The following is a 27,570-nucleotide window of genomic DNA, read 5'->3' as shown; positions in this document are numbered from 1 at the left end:
GTTTGGAAAGATGGAAGGACAGAAGAAAGGTTATAAGCTAGACAAAGTTGTCATCAAAGTCGGCAGGGGTGAGTAATAATAAGAGTAGTAGTAGTGAATGCCTTCTTAGATCTTATTCTAGTCCAAGAAGATGGATCAATGCTTTACCTACATTTTACCATTTCCCATCTTGAAATAGGGGCTATCATCATCTCCATGTTATAGAGGAGGAGAAGTTGGATAATCTGTTCAAAATCACACAGCTACTAAGTACCCTCAATATTTAACTCAGGCTGCCTGACCCCAGCATCTCTCCTATTTATTAGACGGTCCCTACCCAAGGAGATGGCAGGGGGTAGGAGTGGGGGACTTACTGGTAGGTGTGAGTGGGCCCAGTTGGCAATAATGTTGGGAAGACTGAGTAGTGTTGAACTGAAGAGGACACAGATTCTGCTGTGGAGCTCAGACTAAGCATATTTATGCAGGGCCACTGCATACGATTGTGTATACATATAGTTGTGTAATTGTGCACTGTACAAGAAGCAGCAGGTAGGGGCTACATCAATCTAGAAGAAGGGGCACATTTTTAAAAATTGTATAAAAATTACATAAGGGTTAAGAGTGGCCCTAATCATGTTGAGTAAGAGGAAGCCTTTTAAATCCTTCATCTGTCATCTCCTCCATTGAGTTCATGTCATGGACATTTGTCATGGTGCACTCCAAAGAGACATGCTTGAGTAGAAAACAGGTAGAGTACTTACGGAAAGCTAGCAATGTCTGTGCTTTATTTATTTCACTCACCTGATATTGTAGAAATCACAGCATTAGCACTTAATGGGATAGAAACCACCAGGTTGGGTCTACCAAGGGGTGCCATGGGAAAAGAAGGTCCTACAAAGCCTATACTTACAGATTAACTTAGGACAAAAGAAGAGTTGTTTCACTTATGGATTTTATATATATATATATATATATATATATATATATATATATACACACACACATATACATATATGTATATATATGTGTATATATACACACACACACTGCATGCTCAATTAATTTGTTCATATTGTGTAGTTAGAAGTAATCCAGATAGCTCATGTTCACCAATACATTTGTTTTATTTTAGCAAGGACAAGTAAAGAATGAGGCAATTTCTGGGATGCCTGGGTGGCTAAGTTGGTTTAGTGTCCAACTCTTGATGTCGGCTCAGATCATGATCCTAGGATCATGGGATCAAGCCCCACATCGGGCTCGACACTGAGCATGGAGCCTGCTGGGGATTCTCTCTTCCTATTCCTCTGCCCCTCCCCCACTCATGCTCACCTACTCTCTCACCCTCTCTTGCCTGGGTATGCTAATTAAAAAAAAAAAAAGGAATGAGGCAATCTTTAGTGGTTTTCAAACTAATTCAGATAGTAGAACATCTAAAGTATAATACAACATTGAAATATTTAATAATTTTTTTATATTTAACTCAGTAACTTAGGCCCATGTGTTACACTGGGACTGTGATTACATCAAGCCCATGAACATTCACATCCACTAAAAAACAAGCTTCCATGATCAATGGCTATTCAGAAGTTTCTGTATTGGGGTGCCTGGGTGGCTCAGTCGGTTGGGCGTCCAACTTCGGCTCAGGTCATGATCTCATGGCTCATGGGTTCAAGCCCTATGTTGGGCTCTGTGCTAACAGCTCAGAGTCTGGAGCTTGCTTTGTATTCTGTGTCTCCCTGTCTCTCTGCTCCTCCCCCGCTTGTGTGTGTGCGTGCTCTCTCTCTTTCTCTGTCTCTCTCAAAATAAATAAACATTAAAAAAAAAAAAAGTTTCTGTATTATGTATGCTACTCATCACTTTTTAAATTAAGTTGCCTTAGATTTGATTTAGAGGATGAATAATATTTAAGGGAAAAATTACGGGCCAAAACACAATTTTGACAGTATTCATTTGCTGTGATTTGGAGGGAGACCAAATACATTTTTGCAATGTAACGTGGATGTTTGACCTGTGCAAACTTTGAAAACCATGCTTCTAGATGTGCCTTAGTCCATTTGGACTGCTACACCAAAGTAGCACAGACAGCGTGGCTTATGAAGAACAGAAATTTATTAGTCGCAGTTAAGGAAGCTGGGAAGTAAGATCAGGGTGCCATCATGGTTGCTTTCTGGTGAGGGCTCTCTTCCTGGCTAATAGCTGACACCTTCTAGGCATGTCCTCATATGGTAGAAAAGCCTAGGGATGTCTCTGGAGCCTCTTTTATAAGGCACTAATCCCATTCATTAAGGGTTCCACCTTCATGGCTAAAACACCTCTCAGAGACCCATCTCCATATACTATCATCTTTGGGAGGTAAGATTTCAAATTACAAATTTTGAGGGGACACAAACATTCAGACTAGGGAAATATACTACTTGTAGTAAGTTTTTGAATCCATCTTATCAGTAACAATAATATCTGTTATGTGCTTAAGATAGGCTATATGTTTTACACATGCCATTTCAGAATCATGACATCCCAATGATATAGGTACACAGGAGGAAACTGAGGCACAGACAGGTCAAGTAACTTGTGCAGGACTCCATAGCTAATATGTAAGAGAGCTATGTTTCAAATCAAAACCTCAAAGATCACACTCCTTTAAAACCATGACGTTGGGTTTAATTCCATCTACTGTAGCCTGTGCAAATTTCCATTGCACTGAGGACTTGTCCCAGGAATGAAATATCTTTGTTTGTTGGTTGGTTAGTTGGTTGGTTTATTTGAGAGAGAGAGCATACACATGAGAGACAAGGGGGAGGAGCAGAGAAAGAGGGAGAGAGAGAATCCCAAGCTCGAACTGGGGCTCGATCTTAAAAATTGTGAGATCATGACCTGAGCCGAAATCAAGAGTTGGACACTTAACCAGCTGAGCCACCCAGGCACCTTTCCCCGTCAGGAATGAAATGACTAAATGTAGAGTTTCCAGGATGGATGTGGGTGCTGCGCCTTGGCAACTGGGCACCTTATATCCTGCCTGTTCATGTGGGCACTACTCTGCTTAGCAGAATGAGTAACAGTTCAGGACATCTTGCTAAGTTGATTTGAAATGTTATCTGTTTCCCATGCATTGCCTTCTCTTTCTGCAGTCTTTGCTTTCCTTATACTGTCCCATTCTCTCTCACTGGAATCCCCATGTAGACCTGCCTCCTTTGACATGGCTCCAGAGTTGAGAACTTTTTACCATTCACCTCACTAACCCATGAAATCTTACTATTTCTGGGTCCTATCTCTTCAGCATCACCCTGAATCTTTTAAAATTCATTTGTAGCTAGTATCCATATTACCCTTTATGTGTGAAGTTCTTTGATTATAATTCTCAAAGTGGGAATTCTGATAACCATTCTTCAAACAGTGGAGCCAGTCTCCCTGTCTCTCTGCTTGAATCTTGAATTCAAGATTCTTGAATCAGTATGTCAGTTCCATATCTAATTTATTTACTTCCCTGAGCCTAAGTTTGCTACTTTGTATAGTGGGAGTGGCTACAAGTATAGCCTAAGGGTTGTGGAGAGGATAAAGAGACATCAACCTTGTAGATATCAACTAGCATAATGTATTCTCCTATCTGAGAGCCTGTATTAATTGTAAATGTTCAGTTTTCAAGTTTGTTTTTTCTTTTTCCAATTATATCAAGACATTTTCAACTATCTTAACTGGAAGAGATCATAAATATTCACATGTTTTATCAGTAAGAACAACCAGGGTATGAGTTTACGATTTGCCTTAAATCTGCTTAGTAGCAAAACCAAAAGGGAACCCATGTTTCCTGAGCCTTGATCTAATGGCTTAGGGGAGACCAACGTTTCTGTACTCTTAAAAACACGCATATGGATGTGTGTCCACTTTTGCCACTCTGCCTGTGTGGCTGGGTGGTGTTGGGGCGGGAGAAGCAGATAAGACCCACCTCCCTCATCCAAGCCATTAGGAAGATGTGTTTGAAAGCTCTCTGGAATAGGGCAGCCTTCCCTTTCTAGTCAAAATCCTTGTGTCTATGTTCACTTCCTTTAATGGTTCTCATTAGGGATCAAAATTTGCGGGAAAATTCCATCTTTTTCTCTACCAAGAAGGAGGGAAAGAGTTGGGGGCGTGGGGGAAATTGACCAGCAGAGTACTAGAAGGACCCGAGCACCAACCTTTCCCATCAGTATTGAAGGAGGTGATGGTGGTACAAGGACAGCCATGCTTAGAGTCAGAGCAAGTGTTCAAGAAACTTGTAGGCTGGGAGGCTCTTGAAAAGCTCCTCAACCTCTCCTGTTTGTTTATCCTGTGAAACAGAGCCTCATACTCACTTCACCAACTTACAAGGCTCAAAAGAGGAAAATCCACTTGAAAACATGTTATGAACTATAAGATTCTATAGAATTGTAAGTTAAGAGGCATTTATGATCATGGGGCTCTGTGTCCACAGAGCTTTATGTCCACAGCTTTATGTCAGGTTTCTGCTTCCCTTCTTGCTGTCCCAGGAACAGATGGAACACATATTCTCTTGACTTTTTATTTTGACTGCATGGTCTGGAAATGAAGCTTCTGTATGTTTTCGGATACCTCTCTGGAAGAAGAAGCGTGGCACAGACCAGGCCATTTAGAAAGCACAGTTGTTATTTGTGTTTCCTTATCTCTCCCGCAGTCACCCCACTGTGTTTTTAAGGAGGGTTGGGGAGGGAGAGCTGAATCCCTGTGGAGAGGAGTAATGAGTTTCCCTAGCTTTTCTGTGAACCCGCTCTTTGGAAAGCTAACCTTCTCCCCAGGCACTCACTACTAATTAAGAGGAGGGTGGCAGTGCCTGTGGATGTCTACTGAAGCAGTTCTCCCAGTTTTTTCATCGTTTGTATATCAACTCTCTTTTTCTTCTGCACTCTCTGGGAGGAGTCATGCGTGGGAAGAGCCAGGGGACCTGGAGACCGAGACTCCCGGACAGGGCAGTGTATCTGTAGGACCCAGCTTTCCTCCACTGTCAGGTGCAGTGTCTGGAGTCAGACTTCCTGGATTTGAATCCCAGCCCTGCTACTATCTAACTGTGTGTCTTTGGACACGTTTGTTACTTACCCTCTTTCATATGCAGCTTTGTAACCTGTGAAATGGCAATAGCAGTGGCTCTTTCAGTGGGCTTCTTGGAATATTTGTAAATTGTATAATGCTTAGTGCAAAATTGCCTCTCAGTGACCAGCCCCTGTGGCTATTTTCATCAGTCCCTCATTTAGCAAATAATTCTTGTCCATCTATTTGGTGAAGGACAAGGTGTTCATGTGGAACATCTTTCCGAAAATATTAAAGACTTTCAGGGACACTAAAATGCCAGAGTGAGGCCTCTATTTAAATCAAAGCAAAAGACACGTCTCTAAGCTGGGGTGTTGGAGAAGACATGCTGGTGGGACCGAAGCCATTTTCTTCCACTTGCAGAGTGGTAAAACTAAGACCACCGAAGGAAGAAGGCAGGGAGGATCCTGTGGTGGAGACCTTGTCCCAGCACATGGCGGAGGCCCTTTTGTGACCGCATGTCCCCACAGATTTTACTGTAAATCTGGTGAACAGAAAAGGAAAGCAGGAGTGTCTCCTCACACCTCCAGCCCCGCACCTGGGCCCCTTTCACTCTGAGAGCTGCGCCCTTCTATTTTCCTCTCCCCTAACATGCTTTTCAAGCATAGCCTTCCAAATGCCATTCCTCTTCTGAAGCCAATATGGTTTTTACAGTTGGAGTTAGCCGCAATGTCTTTCACAGCTCGCAAGTCATTGGGAAGATTTGATATTCGTTCTGCTAAAACATTGCTGCCTGAAGATTCAACTGTGAAATGCAGCTGTCTCGTGTGTTCCCACTGAGCAGTGTGCCCAGCATGCACGCACACATCCACCACATGCACATACACAGGTTATAGATGAAAATATTGGAAAAATCAATGTATGTTTATTATGTGAGGGAATTCTGCCTTATCATAGGTATTATTCATCCTGACCAATTTAGAAGCTACCCTTAGAAGATACCGTTACCAGTAAGGATCTGTGTTTTACAGTGTGTGTGTGTGTGTGTGTGCGCGCGCGCCCAAGTGCGTGCGTGAGAGAGAGAGAGAATAAAAGAGCGAGAGAGGAAGGAGATACATCCTCATCCAGAAGATTAGTAGTAGTCTAACTTCTTGAGCCACGATTTCTACATTGGGTAACTAGAAGCTCTTTATAAAAGACTTTGGAAACGGGCACCTGGGTGGCTCAGTCGGTTAAGCATCTGACTCTTGGTTTCAACTCGTGTCATGATCTTGCGGTTCGTGAGTTCGAGCCTGCATCAGGCTCTGCGCTGACAGTGCTAAGCCTGCTTGGGGCTCTCTTTCTCCCTGTCTGTCTGTCTCTCCCTCTGTCTCTCTCTCTCTCTGCCCCTCCCTTTCTTGTGTTTTTTCTCTCTCTCTCTCCAAATAAATAAACTTAAAAAAAATAGACTTTGGAAACAGAATCCTGAATTAAATGTTGGTTTTGTCACTGTGTAGATTGCATGAACCTTGGTGAATTAAACTTACCAAGGTATACCACCCCATCTGTAAAAAATGCCACCTACTTCAATAATCTTTGTCAAAATTAAATGTGACCATATGATAAAAATGTGCTTTGTACTGTGTCTGACAAACATTGAGAAATAATATTTCCCTACCCCTTTGCTTCTATTCATGGGAATTTATATAAGCGGGTAATGAAATTCTTCTCACCCTCCTCACACATTTCTCTTAAAAAGCCATAGGGTTTCCTGATTTTAATCTGACTTGCATCTCCCATGACACACCTGCTTGGAGAATGAGACAGAGTTCAAGCTCACCCCTCAGCCACCTTCATCAACTAGCTTACTTGCCAGTTGCATTAGGTGATTTTTTTAAAAATGCAGTAATGTCCATTGATTTTGAAAGTGTCACACATGGTGAGGACAGTCTCATAAAGCAACTTTAGAAAGAAAATTCTTAGACTTTGCTTTGAACATGCCCTCTTGGAACAGTAGTTGCAGGAATACATTTTTGCAACTGTGTGAAGAATCTTTGCTCTGACCTAGAATTCATACAGAAATTGAAAAGCATCAAGATCTGTGTTAAGATTGAAGCTCTCCATGGATAGATTTTCAAGTGTAGAATCAATGGCTTCATTGGAGTTAAGGCTTAAGTGGAATGTTACCACCCTCACCCTTGCCATAAATCAGATTGCTAGTGTCAGGAGCATGGAAATTACTCCTTTTTAAAAGGGGAGTCTCCACATCCCATGCAGAAGAAATACACCTCCTACAGATTCATTTCTCCACCCCACAAGAGGAAAGAATATGTGTTTATTATTATTTTAAAAACCTAGAAAACTTACTAAATCTGATGCATTATAGAAACCTTCCTTTCAAGGCAAATAGTAAGAAAATTTGATTTCTATTTTCGACCAAAGGCAGAGCCTGGTACGATGCTATGGTTCCCAAAATTTCTTGCTGTGTCATCGTTTCTCAAATAAAATTATGGGCAGAGCCCACAACACACAGACGTACAACAAGTAATAAAGAGTTGCTCTTATCAAAGTTGGGGGCTTGGATCCCCATCTGTTTGGTCTCCTTTTTGCTGCCTGCAACTCTTTGACCACCCGCACCCACGCCAGCACTTCAGAATATGAAGGCTTCCCAGAACACGTAGGAAATGACTGGTGTAGTGTGAAGAGAACCTGCTATGCCAGAACACCTGGTTCTGGTGCTAGTTTGGCTGGTAACCAGGTGAGAGACTTGAGGCAATTGCCATACCTTTCCAGCCCCATTTCCCCTGTCCAGTGAGGGAATTCAACACATGATCTTCATGGCCCCCCTGTTCTGTTGTTTTCAGTGTTTGCTTTCCATCAAGTTCTCATCTTCTTCACCCACATGGAAACAGTACAGTTCTTCAGCTGCCTTTTCTCTCCATGTAGGCCTTCAACAAATAGTAAATAGCCAACATATATTTAGTTGCCCTTACGTTCCAGTCTCTGTATTAAGTGCTAAAATAATTACTTAAAAAAAATATATCCATTGATATATGTTGAAGTATTTGAAGATGTTGTTAGCATTACCTTTACCTGCTTCACGCAGAAGTGCTGTGTCTGAATAAGATTGACCATGGCATTGGACACAAATGATGGGGTATTTAAGTCCAAACAAAGAAACTATACCTGAAAGCTGAGGAAATATCTAGATCAGGGGTACCTTGTACAAGGCTCTATTACTGTTACCACTCTACTGCATTCTGAAAATTTGGATCTTGTCTCCTACCCTTTGAGACTAGCAGTGTCTTATGGATCTCCTGGCTGTCATTGGCTAGCTTGGTGCCAGGCAGAGAGAAAGTGCTTTGTTCATGTTTGATGAACTGATGAGTGTGCAGTGATTGTGATGGGAAGAGGCCCAGCAGTTAGAGTTTTCCATTCAAAAGCTCCTTGTCATTGCCATATGTGTTCTCTTATTTGGAATGCATTCTGTCAAGATAATGGTCCACCAGGGGCACATGAAGAAAGACTATGCCAATTCTTGAGGCAAATCTTATTAAGCAGTGTCTTGTTGCCTCTTGGAAGGAGGAAGCTCCTTTTCCTGAGACTCTTAAGTTCGCCTATCGAGACATTTTTCCACCAAAGTAGCTTCCTATTCCTGGGGTCAGCAAATACTTTCTATAAAGGGCTAGTAGTAAACATTTTAAGGTTTGTGGACCATGTGATATCTGATATAACTACTCAATGCTACTGTTATAACAGGAAAGCAACCAAAGATAATATGTGAATGAATAATCATAGCTGTGTTCCAATATAACTATTTTTAAAATCAGATGGTGGGCCAGATTTGTCCACAGATTGTACTTTGCTGACCTCTACTCTAGCTTCTGATGCATAAGTCCCCCAAAGTCCTTATAAATTCCAATTCAGGGGGTGCCTAGGTGGCTCAGTCAGTTAAATCTCCAACTCTTGAAGTCTTGATTTTTTTTTTTTCAACGTTTTTTTTTTTTTTTTAATTTATTTTTGGGACAGAGAGAGACAGAGCATGAACGGGGGAGGGGCAGAGAGAGAGGGAGACACAGAATCGGAAACAGGCTCCAGGCTCCGAGCCATCAGCCCAGAGCCTGACGCGGGGCTCGAACTCACGGACCGCGAGATCGTGACCTGGCTGAAGCCGGACGCTTAACCGACTGCGCCACCCAGGCGCCCCTTGAAGTCTTGATTTTGGCTCAGGTCATGATCTCACAGTTTTTGACACTGAGCCTTGCATCAGGCTCTGCACTTTCAGCATGGAACCTGCTTGGGATTCTCTCGCTCTCGCTCTCTGTCTCTCTCTCTCCCCCCCGCACCTCTGTCCCTCTCTCTCCCCGCCTCCTCCACTTATGGGCATGCTCTCTTTCTCTAATAAATAAACTTAAAAAATGATAATTAAAAAAATTCCAACTTAGTCTTTCCTAATAAAAGACTTAGGTAATAGGTAAATAATCATGAGAATTCTTGGCCTTGGAGGATTGGATCATGTTTCTTTTCCATGTTCCTTGAAAGTTTAAAACACTCTCAAGGAGATCTTTAAATCCCCTGGTAGTTTACATTCTCAAGGTTTTCTCTGCCTACATATTCAGATCTAGATTTGAATTTTAGCTCCTGTCATGATTTCTATAAATGGACAATCAAAAGCACTGAAACTTTTACTTAAAGCATGAATATAACACTGTATACTAAAGATTTAGAGAAGGAGGAAGGAGGTTACATTGTAAAAATGCAGATATCTTCTAATTAGACATTGAACAATCCCAATATTTAATTTTTTTCAGCTATCCCTAAACTATCAGCTATCCATTGAGTTATTTCTCCAACATAGCCCTAAACTTACACCAACCTGCTTTCTCTGTATTTCTTCCTCAACTGTTCAGATGTAAGACCAAAACCTTCCTGTGTGACAGTTTTGGTTACCTTGGCTCTTGGAACAGCCATGCTGCCATGTTCTCTTCTACCCTATGCCACTTAATGCAGTCATTTTACCAAGCCCAAATAGTCCCTCCCTTAGTAGACTATGGGAGTGATGGGTCAAACATTTTCTTCCACATTGTAGTCACATGCTTTTGTTCAGATACTGTAACCAATATCTCATTTGCTTATGAAAGTCAAAAGCCAAAGTGACTAGGACTTTATAAGACTTGTGTCTAGAAATGAATTTATTATGTAGGCTCTTCCTAAAGTGGCATCTGATTACAGTTCACAGCTCACCAGGTCTGGGAGGGCTTGTAGGAACTTGTCCAGTCCAGTCTCTTTATTTCTGGAAGAGGTATCTGAAGCTCAGTACAGACAAATGATTTGCTTAAAACACAATTAGGATTTAACATATAGGACTAGAACTCATGTCTAGAAGTTTTCACCAGAGAAGAGAACAATATCAGCTTATGGATCTACAAAATCACTACATACCATTATTATTAAAAAAAAAAAATAGAATGCATGGCTCATCGATTACTACTTTTAGCAAATCACTGTACTTGTTATTTCTATCAATAATTCTTTTAGTGATCATTCTGTAATAGTTCCTAGAATGGGACATAATGGTAGTGTAAGGAGAAACTCCAGGAGGAAGAGAACTAGGGAGAGGATTTCCTTCTTGGATTGGCAAAGGGTATGGTTCCAAGGGGGTGATATAAACAAGGAAAGTGAAGAGGTCTCCTAAAAGTATTTCATTCTGTGATCTCTTCTGTTTTTTAAAGCTTTTCACATCTCTTGAGACATATTTCCTATAATAAAGTCTTATGCTTATGTAACTCTTTATGTTTTTCAAAGTTCTGTCATATATCCATATATATTATTTGATCCTTACTAAAGACCTTGAATCATAGTGAATATGCCAAGCTATAAGTCACCTTAAAAGGCTACATGCCAGCCAGCCAGCGAGATTTCCCAATGACACCCAGACTGTGCTTTTTGTGTTCTAACTTCAACAATGCACAAACACCAAGACATAGGCAGGTCTTCCCTTTCTCTCTCCTCTCATAAATACTAGTCACCAGTGATGAAACAGAAGAGGAATTTGCAGACTCTACCTAACTTCTGCATGATGCTTTCTGAAAATGGATGCCCTGAACGAGATAATAGCTTTGGAATCGTCATACTAAACATTAAATTATCTGGCAAACATATATATTCTCTTTATGTTGAGAATCTCTTTCTTCCAATTCCCTAAGACAGGGATACAACAGTTAGAGAAGGAATCCAGCGTCTCCACAGTGTGAAGTAGTCAAAAGTTTTTCTAGGAAGATGTTTTACTCTTTTCAACCAAATGAGATGAAAAATTATTCAAGGAATCAATCAAGTTTCCTACCATATGGGGTGTATATTTAATTTTTATAAATAGTTATACAATGGATGGACACTAATAATGTGTTTTCTTGCTGATTAATGACAAATGCTGCATTCATTTTTTCATTGTCACTTCTTTTTAATGTCTAAATTTTCTAAGTTTTCTTCCATATGTGTTGTGAATGAACCTTATTTGGTGCTGCCTGATAATCACATAATATCCTTTTTTCCTTTTTTGTTTTGTTTTGTTCTGCTTATGTACCTGTTCTCTTGGCATTTGAAATTAAACCAGCCAATGCTATAATTAAAAGGGAAAGAGCTTTGGCTTTAATTACTGTCAGTAACAGATATGCCAATAAGTAGGGCTCATTCACAGCCATTACATCAAGCAATGGAGTCAACAGGCATCCTGACACCATGAAAGCCATCACCCTGAAGCGCTCTCTGATAGGGGCACTCACTGTCTTGAATCCTAGCTATGATTATGTTGAGAGGGATGAGAGGATAGTGTGCTTAGTAGCATCCACAGAATGTAGTGTGGTCAAAAATGTAAAGAATGTCAAATTGGGAGGTTTGAATTCACTTAGTATCTCTTCACTGGCTGTGTGATACTGGATAAATAATCCTCTCTTTTTAAGTATTCTTTTCTTCAAAGCAAAGATGATAATCTATGTCATGCCTAGATGAGCAGTTTTTGTAAACATTCAAGCTCTGCAGCATTGTGGGTTGTTAGGCTTCTCTACTGTGCCATCCAACTTGCCTCCTTAGCTAAGTGGAACTATGTCTTCAATTTGAGTTCCATCTAATTTTCATACTTACTTTCTAATGTCATCTAATTACCAAGCGGAAAATGTAAGAAAGAGAGATGCAAAGGGAAGGACTAATCTACAGAGTTAGTGGCTGGTGTCTACAGAATCCCTATTTGCTTCAGTGGACCACCTTTAAGAAAATTCAAGATGGCGCCTTTCAGCAATTCTGAGTCATGTCAGCATTGGAAAGGCTCCAGATTAGCAACCAGACTGGTAATTTTCTGCCTCTCCCATGCACAACCCCCTGCCCAGATCTTTTTAAATAAAAAGAGGTTCTGATGATTAAGAAAGAACATCTGAGCATTTATAGCCATGGAAGATTTCTGCATTAAGGAAGAAGCATAGTTTGCATTAAATGTTAAATAAGTCATTAATTTATTCATTGATTCTTTGGAGACAATAATTAAGTACTATGGCCTTGGCCTTAAGGTTCTCTCTTTACCTTATGAAGTCTAGTCAGAGAGAGAGATTCTGAAGGCAGAGTGACAGTGTTGTCTGTAGAGTCGATCTGGAGTGTTATGCTCTTAGAAGTAAGGAGGGGAATGTCATGTTAAGTCCCTTGGTTAGGAGGGAGGGAGCATTCTGAGCATGCCAAGTGAGTCAATGAGAAAGCCAAAGAAAGCAGGGCCAAGTCAGGGAATGAGGCTGACTTCCTCTGTGCAGTTATTTAATCAGTGGCACTTTAAGAGCTATTGTTAACTGTTTGAACAGATCATTACTGAAAAGAGACTTTGCTTCTTGACCAACAGGAATAAATACAGATTTATTACATTTACAAGCACATCTTTCCACATGGCTGAATTAGGGTATCAGGGAATGAAGAAAGTCTCTGTCTCTTGGGAGAAATTAACTTGAAAGAATAAGTAACTCCTCTTATGCATTTACCAGTAATTTTTTTGTTTTTTTGGTTCGTTTGTTTTTTATTGATTGGTGTTTAATAGAGGGCCCAGTGAGACGTTTGTAGCTAAATTTGTTAGAAGCCACTTCCAATTAAAGTTCATTTGTAATGAAGATAAATGATAATCAGAGTTATTAGGAAAGCAGCATTCAGTAATACCTTTAAAGTGATCTACACAGAGCAATTTAGGAGCCTTTCTAGTGCATAAATTAAATCCCAAACTCCTAAAGCCGCTCACTTAATTTGACGTGCACGGTGAAATATCATAATAAGGAACAGGATCACGGATCCTATTTGAAAGTGATGTCCTTTCAATGTCTGCAAGGAACCGATTTTGAGCCAACCAGAAGAGAACAAGGGACTCCCTGCTGGAGTTTCTATTCTTTGTTATACTCTCCTCTTAATCCCCAGCACTAGAAGTTGCCTCTTCTAGTAGGTAAACTCTTTGCTAGAGTGAAAGCTCAAGGGGAGTGGAAACTGGAGGAAGTGTGACCCTGTCTGTCCATACAATGGTGCCTGACACTGGTGGGTGTGCAACATTACCCGTTGTAGGAAGGGAGAGATGGATGAGTGTGTGAATGTAATAAATAAGTGAAAGAACTCATAGATCTCCCTGTATATATTAATATACCTCTGTGAATCAGTGAGGGGGAGGCTTTAGTTAATCCTCATGCTTGAATCCCACCTCCAGACAACTGTCCATAATTTGGCCATTGTTGATAATGCTGTATACATATTGGGGTGAACATACCCCTTCAAATCTGTATTTTTGTATTTTTGGGTAAATAGTGCAATTGCTGGATCTCAGGATAGCTCTATTTTTAGTTTTTTGAGGATCAAAAGTTCCTCCCAGAATGGTTATCCACCATTCATAGTAGATACAAGCACTTAAATTCTTACTTAAACTCTTTGAACTTCCGTTTGAAGGATACCACCTGTCTCAGCTGTGAGAATTGGGTGAACACACGTGTGAGAAAAAACTCCGTGAGCCCTAAAACACCGTAGAAACGTTCGTTTGTTTTTGATGCTTTTGTAATTATTTCTTCTGCTCACGAAGCTGGCTTCCATTAGCTCAAGACAGTTGATTTTGTGCAGCTCTTCCTGACTCCTAATTCAGTGACTTGAAATCAGCAATGGTAGGAGTATTTATACCAGAGAAATCAGCAAATGGTACTGATTAGGGCTTTCTTTTCTGTTTCTTGTTTTTTTGTTGTTTTCTCTCTTTTTTTTCCATTTTCTTTTTTCTTTTGAGATGAGTTTACCAGCACTCTGCTGCCTGTATCTAAAGATACGTAGCATTATGAGAGTCAAAAAGTTTGGACCTGGCTTGTACTGGGTGATTTGAGTAGGTTAAATTGAGGTCTCGTTGGACCCAATAAAGCAGCAATGATAAATGTATGACTTGCAATTCCACGTAGCTGTTAATTGAGAAGAAATTGTCTCTGCATGACCTAGAGTGAAAGCAAGCAAAAGCCAAAACCTTCAGTCTTTTTCTCTGACCTATTCAGACATCACAAACACATGTACCGTTTGCCAGTGGAAAGCTGAGGAGCACTCAGCTTGTCAGCTCACTGAAGCCAAGCAGTCAGTTTGGATTATTCAAGCCAAAATAAGAGTTGTTTCCTTTTTAGAAATTTCTTCTGCCCTAGGGGAGTTCTTTTTTTTTTTTTTTTTTTTTTTTTTTGACAGGCCATTTATTCTTGTTTGTGGCTGACTGATTGCAATCTTTGTCAACGATCACCCTGATGACAGCTGGGCATCTCTTACCCCTTAGAACCAGCTCAGAGATTCCTTAGGTAGTGTCCTTGTCATCAACACAGTGGGGTGGCACATTCTGGACAAACCCTGCTGCATCAAAGGCTGTTCTCCACTTATGTTCTCTCCTGCTTGCTCTGATCTAACCAACTGATGTGTCTAATTGGGTCCAAACACAGGAAAGTTTAGAGACTAACTATAGTTACTGTAGGATCAGACATTTAACCCCCTGTCATTCTGCCTTCTTATCCCCTAAGGCCTTCACTGTTTCTGGAAAATGTAGTTGTTACAAGTGGATCCCTGGGGCATGGGGCATGTACTATCACAAAAGCAAGTTTAGAAAAAAAGAAACGCTGCTAGAAATTGGCCAGGTGCACCATTATGTAAGGAGCTCAAGCTAGAGAGAGCAGTAATTAAAATAACAATGAAATGATATCTTATGCAATGCTTTGCAAATATGACATTTTCATTTGTAGTATTGTACAAGCCGCACATTCAAGTGGTAATGTTAAGTGATTTGCAAAAAGACTAAAGGAAAGTGAGTAAGGACACTGGAAAGGAGTTTTTCTGGGTCTTGTCTTGCTTTGCCAATCAAAGGCCTGTTGTACACAAGGGGTTATTGTGGCATGTGAAGGTATCCAGCTGACTTAGGTCTCCCAGTGTGTTGTTTTAGGTAAGCAACATTCATAGTATGTGGTCTAGAAAGGGAAAGGGAGGTAGACAAATGTGCCCATGGAATGCAGCGTTGAATATAGAGTTTGCCTCTTGAAAGTCCCAAAATTATTATTTTTTTTTTCATTGCACCAGAAATGTTCGCATGGGAAGGACAGAAGCATGATTACCAAGATCACAGGAGATTGATTTTTAAATGATTACCAATATTTAAGTAATGGGGAGTGAGGTGATGTTCACCATTTCACTGATTAGGCTGTTCTCTACTATGCAAGGAACCTCATTTTTAAAAAAAAAATTTATGTTTATTCTTTTTTGAGAGACAGAGACAGTGCCAGCAGGGGAGGGGCAGTGAGACAGTGAGACAAAGAATCCTAAGGAGTCAGGAAACCTCATTTTATTTTTTTATTTTATTATTTTTTTAATATGAAATTTATTGTCAGATTGGTTTCCATACAACACCCAGTGCTCATCCCAAAAGGTGCCCTCCTCAATGCCCATCACCCACTTTCACCTCCCTCCCACCCCCCATCAACCCTCAGTTTATTCTCAGTTTTTAAGAGTCTTTTATGGTTTGGCTCCCTCCCTCTCTAACTTTTTTTTTCCCTTCCCCTCCCCCATGGTCTTCTGTTAAGTTTCTCAGGATCCACATAAGAGTGAAAACATATGGTATCTGTCTTTCTCTGTGTGACTTATTTCACTTAGCATAACAGTCTCCAGTTCCATCCACGTTGCTACAAAAGGCCCTATTTCATTCTTTCTCATTGCCAAGCAGTATTCCATTGCATATATAAACCACAACTTCTTTATCCATTCATCATTTGATGGACATTTAGGCTCTTTCCATAATTTGGCTATTGTTGAAAGTGCTGCTATAAACATAGGGGTGCAAGTGCCCCTATGCATCAGCCATCCTGTATCCCTTGGGTAAATTCCTAGCAGTGCTATTGCTGGGTCGTAGGGTAGATCTATTTTTTATTTTTTGAGGAACCTCCACACTGTTTTCCAGAGCGACTGCACCAGTTTGCATTCTCACCAACAGTGCAAGAGAGGGAACCCCATTTTAGATATTAGGATAAAAGTAGCCAATTTCTAAGTAAAAGTTTCCTTTTGTTTCTATTTTTCTCTTTCTTCATCACAACTTACCTATTTTCATTCTGAATTTGCTGTGTTCTGCCTAAACATAGGTATTATAAACCTTCTAAAGAAATAGAAGAAAAGGAATTTGGAAAGCATGAACAGTGTTTATGTTGGTCTATGAATTTTATGTCTACTTGCTATTTGCCTTGGTATCCCGTGAACCAACCAAAGCGAGGCAGCCTCCCCTGTGACACTTGAGAAAGTCCTTTCAGGGCTCACTGAAAAGCCCACTTCCCTTTGGCCAAAGTGTGGGAATGACCAGTCTCCTATATTATCTAAGAACATACTGATGTAATGCAAGAGGTGTTATATTGGCAATGGAATCACCTGATCAGTGATCGCTTACTGCATTACTTGCTGATGGAATAAGATGGTAAGTAGTGTGCAGATGGAAGCAGTGTCAGAGGATTTGGAGTCTTACTCAGCTTCTTCCGCAAGGATCACCTCACTCCACACCCTAGTAGCTCCCAATGGAAAAGACTATCATAATGTTAATCTTAACAAGAAAACTTTCAGTTATTTTACAGGCAAAAATTGGTTTATTCGGAAAGACCAGAGAGTTGCAATCTGGGACAAGCAAGCTACAGCAAAAGCATAGGCAAGTCCAGGAAACAAAAGAGAGAAACATTATTTTATGGAGAGGGAGGAGGAAGTTAGGTGTATTTGGAAGAAAAGTCCTTTGGACAGAAGATTCCAGGGTGATGCCAATTCCTGAGGGGCTGAGTTGCAGGGGTGGTTGGTTTCTTGTAGACGATGCGATGTACTGTACATGGTTTTTTTTTTCCTCTTGGGGCTGCAATAGATGATTCTTTCCTGGGGAGGGTTCTTCTGTTGGGTCTGTAACTGGCAACTCTTTCTTTCATTGACACTGAGTGCTACATCTCCTGCTACCAGATTCCCCTTCTAGCATCCCACAGTCTACTTTAGTGAGGTTTCCTTTTATTAATTTTCAGACACATGGCCTGAATAACTGATTACTGAATCTGTGCCATACATCTGTAAAAATGATCACGTTATGTTAAAATAATAGTGTTTATTAAAATTTGAGGGTAGTACTATCCAGTTCACAATGGCGAACAAAATATTCCTCACCTTTTTTTCCAAGCATGTAAAAACTACAGTTCTCTCCCTTTAGACCTGTCTCTTTAATTCTTGATCTTAGGAAATTAAGACTAGCCAAAAAGTTAATAAAGTGTGAAGTTTCAAACTGTAAATGTAAAGAAACCTACCATTACAGTGTAAGAACCCCTGATGACTGTCAATTAGTCACATGGGTTCATAAGGCCCTACTGATGTTGTGTATTTGTGTTTTCATTCATTTATTCAGTAATTCATTTTTTTCCCTAATATTTATTTACTTTTGAAAGAGAGATCGCACACCGGGTGGGAGGGGCAGATAGAAAGGGAGACAGAATCTGAAGCAGGCTTCAGGCTCCACGCTGTCAGCACAGAGCACTGATGCGGGGCTCCAACTCACAAACCACGAGATCATGACCTGAGCTGAAGTCGGACAGACGCTTAATCAACTGAGGCACCCAGGTGCCCCATATTCAGTAATTTTTTAATTGTGTTTATTTTTGAGAGAGAGGGAGAGAGAGAGAGATCGTGAGTCGGGGAGGGGCAGAGAGAGACAGAGACACAGAATCTGAAATAGGCTCCAGACTCTGTGCTGTCAGCACAGAGCCTGACATAGGGCTCAAAGTCACAGCTATGAGATCATAACCAACTGAGGCACCCAGGCACCCCACATTTATTCAGTGTTTACTTGAGTACCCATCATGTGTCTGGCACAGATACAAGGCTGGAGATACAAGGCTGAGTAAAACTGACATGATCCTTTCCTCATGGAGCTTAATGTCAAGTGCATAAGCGGCCAGCACTCTAATAACCTCACATAAATACATAATGGTAATGAGTACTCTGAAGGAAATTAGTGGGAGATTATTCACACACAAACTGAGGTAGGGGAGGATTTGTTCTGAGAAACAGAGGACAAATATGAATTGACTAGTTGAATAGCAATGGGGAAGGGAGAGTAAGGGGAAAATCCTAATAGAGACAATACAAGGATGACGGCTTTCTCTTCCATGGACAAGTAGTGGTGTGACTGGAGTGCAGACAGTAAGAAGGGAAACCTCTCATCAGGAGGTAGACAAGATGGAAACGGTCCAGAGAGCACATATTTGCAAGCCTTTTAACCAATTTTGATGTTTATTCTGGTCTTAGGTTTTGCAGTGGCATCATCCACATTTGGAGGTCACTGGGGCCTTTTGGGAATCCGTGAACTCCCTGAAGTGGAGACAATTCTGGAGTCTTGCTAATAACCCAGTCACGACTAGATCTCATTCATTGGTGGGCACCAAAGGCAGTGACAGGCTTGGTCTATAATGCAGATCAAGAAATTATAGGCTATGTGTCAACATGGGCATCTTGGGGGCTGAAGTGTTCTAGATCTTTCCCTGGACTGTTAAAAAGGGTACGTGAGTCAGGAAAAAAAAAATGGAACCATTGGCAAGTAAACACACAAATTTAATCTGGATTGACATTCTGCATCTTCTGTCATTTCTTTTTGTTTTTATGGTAAAATTTTACTACTTCTGATATTTAAAGCAAACATTAGTTCTGGTTAATTTCTATACTTAGGAAATTGTTGGTGAGTGTTACTAGTTAATGAATTTAGTAAGCATTCAAAATTTTCTCCGAGTGCCATTCTGTGAAGGGTGTGTATGTGTGTCTATTATTTCTATAATCACTTCTTAATTAAAGTTTCTACTAGCCAAGGGGCAGGTGATTACTCCCCTGAACTGTGGATGCAGACTGTTGATTTCAGGGCTTCCAATAGTAGACTGTCCCTTTCTGTTGTGTGAGCTACCAGATTGCCCTCAGTTTCTAATGCCAAAATTTCATTCCTCTTTACTTCCTTCCCACAGGCACAATGTGTATTGAGGTGCTGTCCTCCGGAAGGCCATTTTCTAAGTTATGCCATTTATAGCCATGATTAGGACTGAAACAGAGAGTGATCTGTAGGGTTCTCTCCCTCTCTCTCTTTCTCTGTCTCCCTCCCTCCCTCCTTACCCCTTCCTCTCCCTCTCCCTCCATCTCTTCTCAAAGTGCTTCAGATTTTGTGGGGGATTTGTATGTGTATGCACAGATAAACTACTTCTTAATGAATGTGATCAGTTACACAGTGACTCTTAATGGTTATGGCAACACTGTTAAGCAAATTACTAGAGAAGAAATCCAGGATTGCAGTCCTGGATTGGTCTCCTACTGTGTGTCAGACATTTCAGAGATGCAAAATTATAAATCATAGTTCCTGTCCCCAGAGGCCTTATAGTCTTCTGTGATGGGATGGGATATATATTTGCAAATAATTAAAATAGAATATATTGATCGATATCATAGACATATATAATTTAACTCAAGTTAATATTTATTGATTGGGATAGACAATATGAAGAGGAATACCGGAAAATGCTGCCTCCTATGTTGGGTGCATAGAGTCCCTTTGAATAAAATGGGACAAACACTTGGATCCGAGTCTGCTCATAGAAGGGAGCTTTACTCAACATAGAGGTTTAGAGAGGGTTTCTCAGGAAAAGTTGCACCTGCTTTAAGTTTTGCCAGAGAGGTTAGTCAGGTAGAGAAGGGGCAAAGGGGCTTCCAACAGAGGGCAGGCGCAGAAGGCATGCCAGGAGGAGAGGGCATGTTGCGTGTAAGCAAGCATATGTAGGAACACAGAGGAAGGAACTGCTGCCTCCTCTTCTGACAGAGAAAGTTCACAAAGGTGATTTTGGAGCCATATTTATTAATGAGGTGCGAGAAGACATTCCAAGAAGAGGGAGTACTTTTTGGAAGTCATAAGATGGGAGAAAAGGTCTGTTGAGGGAGACACAGGTACTCAGGGAGCATGGCAGGAACTGATGGGAGTCTGTGGAGGAGGGCAAGGAGGGGCTGAGTATGGAGTCATCATTCTCAGACACCTGGGGATTAGTCTGTTGATGACAAATGGAGGTAATGTAATGAAACAGAAGTAACCGTAGGTCCTGATCTCAGGCGGGGTAGAGTGTATAGAGAGACATGGATATTGCATGACCAGGGAGTCACAACACAGTGTGCCCTTGTCCTTCCTTCAACAGCTATCGATTGATCTCCTACTGTGCCATCCCCTGTCCTTTGTGCTGGAGACTCAGCCTTGAAAGGAATGAACAAAAATCTCTGTCTCTGGGAATTTCCATTCCAGTAGGAGTAAAGAAACGGTGAATGAGAGAAGTAAGTGAATGATAGAAGTGTGGTCCTTAGTGAGAAGCGCACAGGAGCTGGACAGAGTGTGCAAGGGGGTAGGGAGTGAGTTGGGGATATGTTTGCAATTGAGATAAGGTGTCTAGGAAAGGTCTCGCTGAGGAGGTGATACTGAATGAAGACCTGAGGGAGATGATGGAGTGAGCCATGAGGACCAAGCAGAGAAGGAGCCTTCTAGGCAGAAGAAGGACAAAGACAAGTACAAAACCTGGAGTGAGGAGCATTTGGGTGTTTTACAGAATAACAAGGAAGCCAGTGTAGCGTGGCTGAGAAAGGAGAATGAAATGGGATGGATTTAGTTGCAGGGAAATGAAACAGATACCAAAGATGCATTGACCCAGATATTCATAGGTGGAAAGTGCGGCCACAGGTAAAGAGTTCTGTAGAGCTCCAACATGAACCTTTTGGTCTTGTGGAAAAGATGTGTTTATTTGTATTGCTGGGTGCTTTTGCCTGGTGAGAGGTTCACTGCAGCTGGCTGTGGAGAGAGTAAGCAGAGAAACCTGTAGATAAAGAGTTAAGGGATAACTTTGCCTAAGGATGAATCAGACAGGGATGAATCATTTTTCAAATTACAGAGGTGGACAGTCCTTTACTTAGTAACCGTCCTTTTGAAAATTAGCTTTAATGTTTTTGCTTTGAGTCATAATCACGGAACTGTAATTATTTATAAGAGACTTATTTGTCATCTAATCCAATTCTTATTTTATAGACGAGGAAACTGAAGTACAAAGTGTAAATGAAATGCTGTTATAAATCTGTTTACTATTTTAAACACTATTCTGGTGACAATTCTTTTGTAAAATAAATACACCCCCTCAATTTATGTGTTCAGAAATGTTTGTTCAAGTGTATCTGCGGGGTGCCTGGGTGGCTCAGTTGGAGCTTCAGACCTTTGATTTCAGCTCATATCATGATCCCAGGGTTGTGGGATTGAGCCCCACATCATGTTCTGTGTTGAGCGTGGAGCCTGCTGAAGATTCTCTCTCTCTCTCTCTCTCTCTCTCTCTCTCTCTCTCTCTCTCTCTCTTTCTCTCTCTCTCTCTCTTTCTCCCTCTCTCTCTCTCTCTCTCTCTCTCTTCCTCCTCCCTCCCTCCCTCCCTTTACCCCTGTCCCCTGCCCATGCTCTCTCTCTTCCTAAAATAAAAAAAAATAATAGTACATTTATAATTTTTTTAATCTTTTATTTTTGAAGCCCCTACTATGTATTTGACCCTATTCTGGCATGCCACAAATCAGGCCAGTTTGATCCCTCCTTGATCAAAACACCGTGCTTGTCATGAGGGAAGTTGGGAACAGGAGGTGTAGACAACAAACCAGTAAATTAACAAATGGCCCAGATCATTTCAGGAAAATATAAGTGATGCAAAGACAAGAAAAGCATGGTGAGTTAGAAAGTGCCAGAGGGGAGATGCGGGCTTACTTTAGAGTCAGTGATGGGTACCTGCTGCTCTGAGGGGGTGAACTTTGATCTGAGACCAGGTGGATTGTAGGAGTCAGCCCTGGGGAGGCTGATGAACAGGTTTTCCAGGCAGGTGATGTGGCCCGTGCAAAGGCCTGAGCTTGGTGTGTTCAAAGACTAGAGAGAAAACCATGTGGTTGGGACACAACGAACATGAGGGAGTGAAAAGATGAAGGTGGAGAGATACATGAGGGCCAGTCACATGGAGCCTTTTTGAGATTATGGTCAGAGTCTGCTGTATTCTAAGAAATATTCTAAGAAAATATCAGAAAGCTTTAGATAGAGATATCATGTGCTCTGGCTTAAATTTTTAGAGAATTCTTTGGTTTCTGTATAAAGAACAGACTGTGCTTGGGACAAGAGAGGACTCAAGGAGACCAGATAGGAGGCTGTTTCACCGGCGTGGGTAAGAGAGGATGGGCGCTGGGACTTGAGTAGCATTGGGAGTGCAGGCGTAGGGGAACGGATTGTATCTCTCCTATCAGCTTTGAGTCTCATTAGCCATGTGAATCAACATGAGAAGATAAGAGAAGAAATATAGATTTCCTTAGATGATGTGAGGTTCTGACAGTAATGTGTGGCTTTTCCAAAGATAATAAAATGATATGTTGAAAAGCCGAGACTTTAAGGTTGATTCCTGAAATGAGCCCGGGGCAGGATGGCCCCTGCCAGGTAAAGCTCAGGCATCTCTCCTCTGCCTTCCTTCTTGCTTTGGCGCTAAGCTGGTTTCTTTTCTTCCCTTGTTGCTTATAACTTACTGCCAACTGGTATACTCCTTTGCTGATCTGCAGGGATTGCTTTTCCTGTAAACCTGGATATCGAGTAGAATAGAATTTTCCCCAACTTCCTATTCCTTGGGGCCTCCAAATATATGCTATAAGGACCTTCCTTTTGTTTTTTCAAATGTTTATTTATTTTTTATTATTAGAGAGAGAGAGAGAGAGAGGGAGGGCACAAGCCAGGGAGGGGTAGACAGGGAAGGAGACAGAGGATCCCAAGCTGGCTCTGTGCTGAGAGCAGACAGCCTGATGTGGGGCTCAAACTCATGAACTGCAAGATCATTACCCGAACCATAGTTGGATGCTTAACCAACTGAGCTATCCAGATGCCCTAAGGACCTTCCTTTTTTAGTTTATCATGTAGGTGAAACTGCTACTATATAAACTTCAAACATGGAGAACTTTTGGAGCATCCATACATTTTTTTCTGTTTTTTTATATTCCCATTCTTTGTGAATATGTCTTAATTTTTTCCTTAGTCATTCCCAGAAGGAGTGCTGACCGTAAGATGCTGAAATGGTTCCTCAAAAATGTCCATATCGTAATATTTGGAACCAGTTAATAGATTATGTTACATGGCAAGGGGAATTTGGGTTGCAGGTGGAATTAAAGTTGTTAATCAGCTGATCTTAAAAAAAAGAGATTATCCTGAATTTTCAGGATAGGTACAGTGTAATAATGAGGGCCCTCTAAATGTGGAAGAGGGAAGCAAAGACTAGAATCAGATTTTGAAGATGGAAGAAGGGAGCAAAGAGGTAAGGAATGCTGGAAGCCTCTAGAAGCACAAAAGACAAAGAAACTGATTTTCCCTGAAACTTTTAGAGGGAATACAGCACTGCCAACACCCTTGATTTTAGAATAGTGAGACCCATTTTGGGATTCTGACCTCTAGAATTATAAATAAATAGATGAATAAATTAAATAAATATGTATAAATTAAATACACACACATACATATTGGTTTACACCATGTGTTTTTGGTAGTTTGTTACAGTATCAACATAAAATGAATACACTGGCATTCTGCCATTTTTCTCTGAGGAAGTGAGTGACCTCTGAGTTGAGGCTAGATGAATATTGTTCATAGAAAGTACTTATCCAGTCTCCCCAGTTGATCTCATTTTTATTCTGTTTGAGGTCTATTATTATGGATACTATGACTACTACCACTGCTATGATCACTTCTGCTGCATTTGATCCTTACTAACTAACTGCCTTGCACTTTTTTAACTGCCATTGCTACCTTTATTTTACAAAATTGGAAACTGAGGCATAATAAGCATCTAGGCTGTGTGACAACAGCTTTGAAATATACAGCTTACTTCTTTCTCCGTGACGGTCTCACTGAGCAGCACCTGACAGGTGCAGGGAAGGCTGGAACCAGTGTGCATGCATGAGTTCACTAGCCTCAATTACAAATTTACATCTCCAGAGACCTTGCACTGACTCTTATCTCAGGGGTCTTCTAGCTTCATGACAGAAAAAGAACTTTAGGGCATTTCTTCAGAGTTAAGTAAAGTTAATTAACATTTAGAACCAAGGGTCTGGTTTAGGTGCACATTTCTTGATGAAGGGCTTACTGAGTTGCAAAAGTTAATGGGAGGCAGAAAGATAGGAAGAAAAAACTTAAGGAAGCCTGACTTTTTTTTTTTTTAAGTTGAAAAACTTAGTTCAAACACTAAGATTTGTTCAGGTTCCACTAAATATTTTACCTAGGTTAGCATTTGGTGAGGGAAGGGGTGAGATACTGAACACATAAGTGTATTGTGATCTCTGCTCTGTTTATAGGATAATGTTACCCATGGACATGTGACAGAGCTTAAAATACAGTACACAACAAGTGTTAAAAGAAGGAGCTTTGTTGGGGCGCCTGGGTGATGCAATCTGTTAAGTGTCTGACTCTTGATCTTGGCTCGGGTTGTCATCTCGCAGTTTGTGGGGTTGAGCCCTGTGTCAGGCTCTGTGCTGATGGTGTGGAGCCTACTTGGGATACTGTCTCTCCTTCTCTCTGCCATTCCCCACTTGTGTGTGCTCTCTCTCTCCCTGTCTCTCAAAATAAATAAATAAACTTTCAAAATTAAAAAACGAAGAAGAAGCAATGTTAATAAGAATGTAAGGAATGTATATTTCTCTCAACATGAAGACCTGGGCCATAGGCTTGGTTAGCAAAAATACCTTCTACAAAGGAAAGAAGCAATGAGCCATCAGCCATCATGTTAGAATAATGTTAACCCATCACACCAGCATTGGCTTTGGCCAATGAGAAGGGCATAAAATGGGAAATAATTGGGCCAAGTCACCAAGGCATGCACAGAGAAACTGCCCAGGTTTGGGCGAACAAGTTTGGAAACCACAAGCTGGAGACAGCATGGTTTTTGGTTTACCAAAAAGAGCTTAGAAAACCAATGAAGACACTTAAGTGGAAGACAAGGAGTGAAGGAAAACTTGGATTAACTGAAATATAGTTGCAATTCACTTAACATCTTTAGTTCATAACCCACATGCTGTTTTCCATCCACATACATACATTTTTGAAACGGTCATTTTTGTTAAAAAAAAAAAAAAAAAAAAGGAAAGAAACAAAGAAAGAAAGAAGAAATCCTGTGTTCCAGAATGTAGCAGGGCTATCTTCCATTTCAAATTCTGCTTACCTTTGGACACTGACAGTTTGTGTCTGCATAATGACCCCACATAGTCTTTATTCAGACTCAAATTTGATGATCTAGTGATGGGGAATATGAACATACAGACGTGAGGAGGAAGTTCCAAGCTCTTGATCAAGATTTTCAGTTAACCACAAAGGGTTTGTAGGTAGTAATACTCTCACTACCCTGGGGATTCTGCTGTTAAGGCTAGTTTGACTGTCCTCAGTCCTCAAAGCCAGTACGGCAAGGTTGCATGCAGTTTGGCAGAAGCGTTTTCCAGGGACAGTTGTATTTTGTTCTCTTAATTGCACAAGAAACAAATAAACACACTAAACCCAGAAGCCAAAAAATAAAAGATGGAGAGATTTGACTTCAGAAAAGTGAAAACTTTTGGTATCATGAATTTAAAGTGAAAAACTGACTAATGTACTGAAGGAATTATTTGCAACATAGTAACAGACAAATGATTAATTTCTAGTGTAAAGAACTTCTACAAATCAATACAAATTTGAAAAATGGACAAAAATGCTACAGAATAGAGAAGAAATATGGTCACTATACCTAAAAAATGTTTAATTTTAGTAATAGGGGAAATGCAAACTAAAACTAACAAATTAAGCCAATTTATAAAATCCAGTGATGGCAAGGAAAAATAGCTATTTTAAGTGTAGGAAATTTAATTACTGTACCTTTTTTGGATGGCGATACAATTAATATCTATAAAATTTTTTAAATGAGTATATTTCCCCCAATAATGCCATTTATAGACATCTATCCCACAGAAATACAGATGTGCACAATAATGCATACTTTAAAGCGTTCATAGGATCCCCTGTTAAAAAAAAATATAGGGGCACCTAGGTGGCTCAGTCACTTAAGCGTCCACCTTCGGCTCAGGTCATGATCTCAGCGTTCTTGGGTTCCAGCCCCTCATCGGTCTGTGTGCTGATAGCTCAGAGCCTGGAGCCTGCTTTGGATTATGTGCCCCCCCCCCTTTCTGCCCCTCCCCCACTCACATGCTGTCTCTGTCTCTCAAAACTAAATAAACATTAAAAAAAAATGTATGTGTTACAAATGTATAGAAGTGCAGAAGAACAGAACCTGAAAAATGTATATAACATATTATTAACATTATCATCTCTGGAGAGAAAAGTAAATATGGAAGATGGGAAGTGGAGATTTTTCACTTTTTACTTTGTAGATTTTCATGTTTAAATATTTTGTGATGAAAGATATACATACGCTACTGTATAACTCAATATGTGTAGCCATAAATGTACTTTAAAAATCCATTTAGAAAATTATTAGATTTGAATAATACTGATTGGTATGGCTGTAGCTATTTCCAGATGGTAACTAATGGCATTCTAGAATAGAAGGGATTAAACAAATACGTGAATAACAACAGTGATTTTATATGTAATTGTGATAGTGGAACATAAAAATAGACTGCATTTGTTCTAAATGTAGAAAGTAAACCTTGAGGATATTTGGTTTGAAGGTGGCTGTGTATGACAACGTTTTTCTTCTCTTAGAAATCACACAAAGAAGAAGGAAAAAAAGTTAATCTCTTTTATCCTTGACATTCTCTGAACTTCATAGACTTCATAGGTATTTAAAAGGAGTCAGAGCTAAAACGGAGCCAAAGTTGGCTGGGAGGAAGAGAAGGAAGGCGTGAGGAGTTACTACAGAAAGATGGCAGACGATCTTGGAAAGCACCAGCAAAAGGTCCATGTTCTGCAGCTGAGTTCTCACCCTCACATGCCAACCCATAACTGTTGTTGACCACATGCTTACTTATGGGTTACAAAAT

General features: G+C 40.6%; 1 protein-coding gene across 5 annotated transcripts in view; it reads left to right on the top strand.

Annotated features, from left to right (window-relative positions):
- The window catches only part of CTNNA2 (catenin alpha 2), a 1,103,782-nt gene that overhangs the window by 473,889 nt on the left and 602,323 nt on the right, over positions 1 to 27,570 (top strand). The gene's annotated exons all lie outside the window — the stretch shown is intronic.

The sequence above is a fragment of the Neofelis nebulosa genome, chromosome 9 (assembly GCF_028018385.1).
Source record: "Neofelis nebulosa isolate mNeoNeb1 chromosome 9, mNeoNeb1.pri, whole genome shotgun sequence".
Taxonomy (NCBI): Eukaryota; Metazoa; Chordata; class Mammalia; order Carnivora; family Felidae; genus Neofelis; species Neofelis nebulosa.
This window is presented reverse-complemented; position numbering and strand designations above follow the sequence as displayed.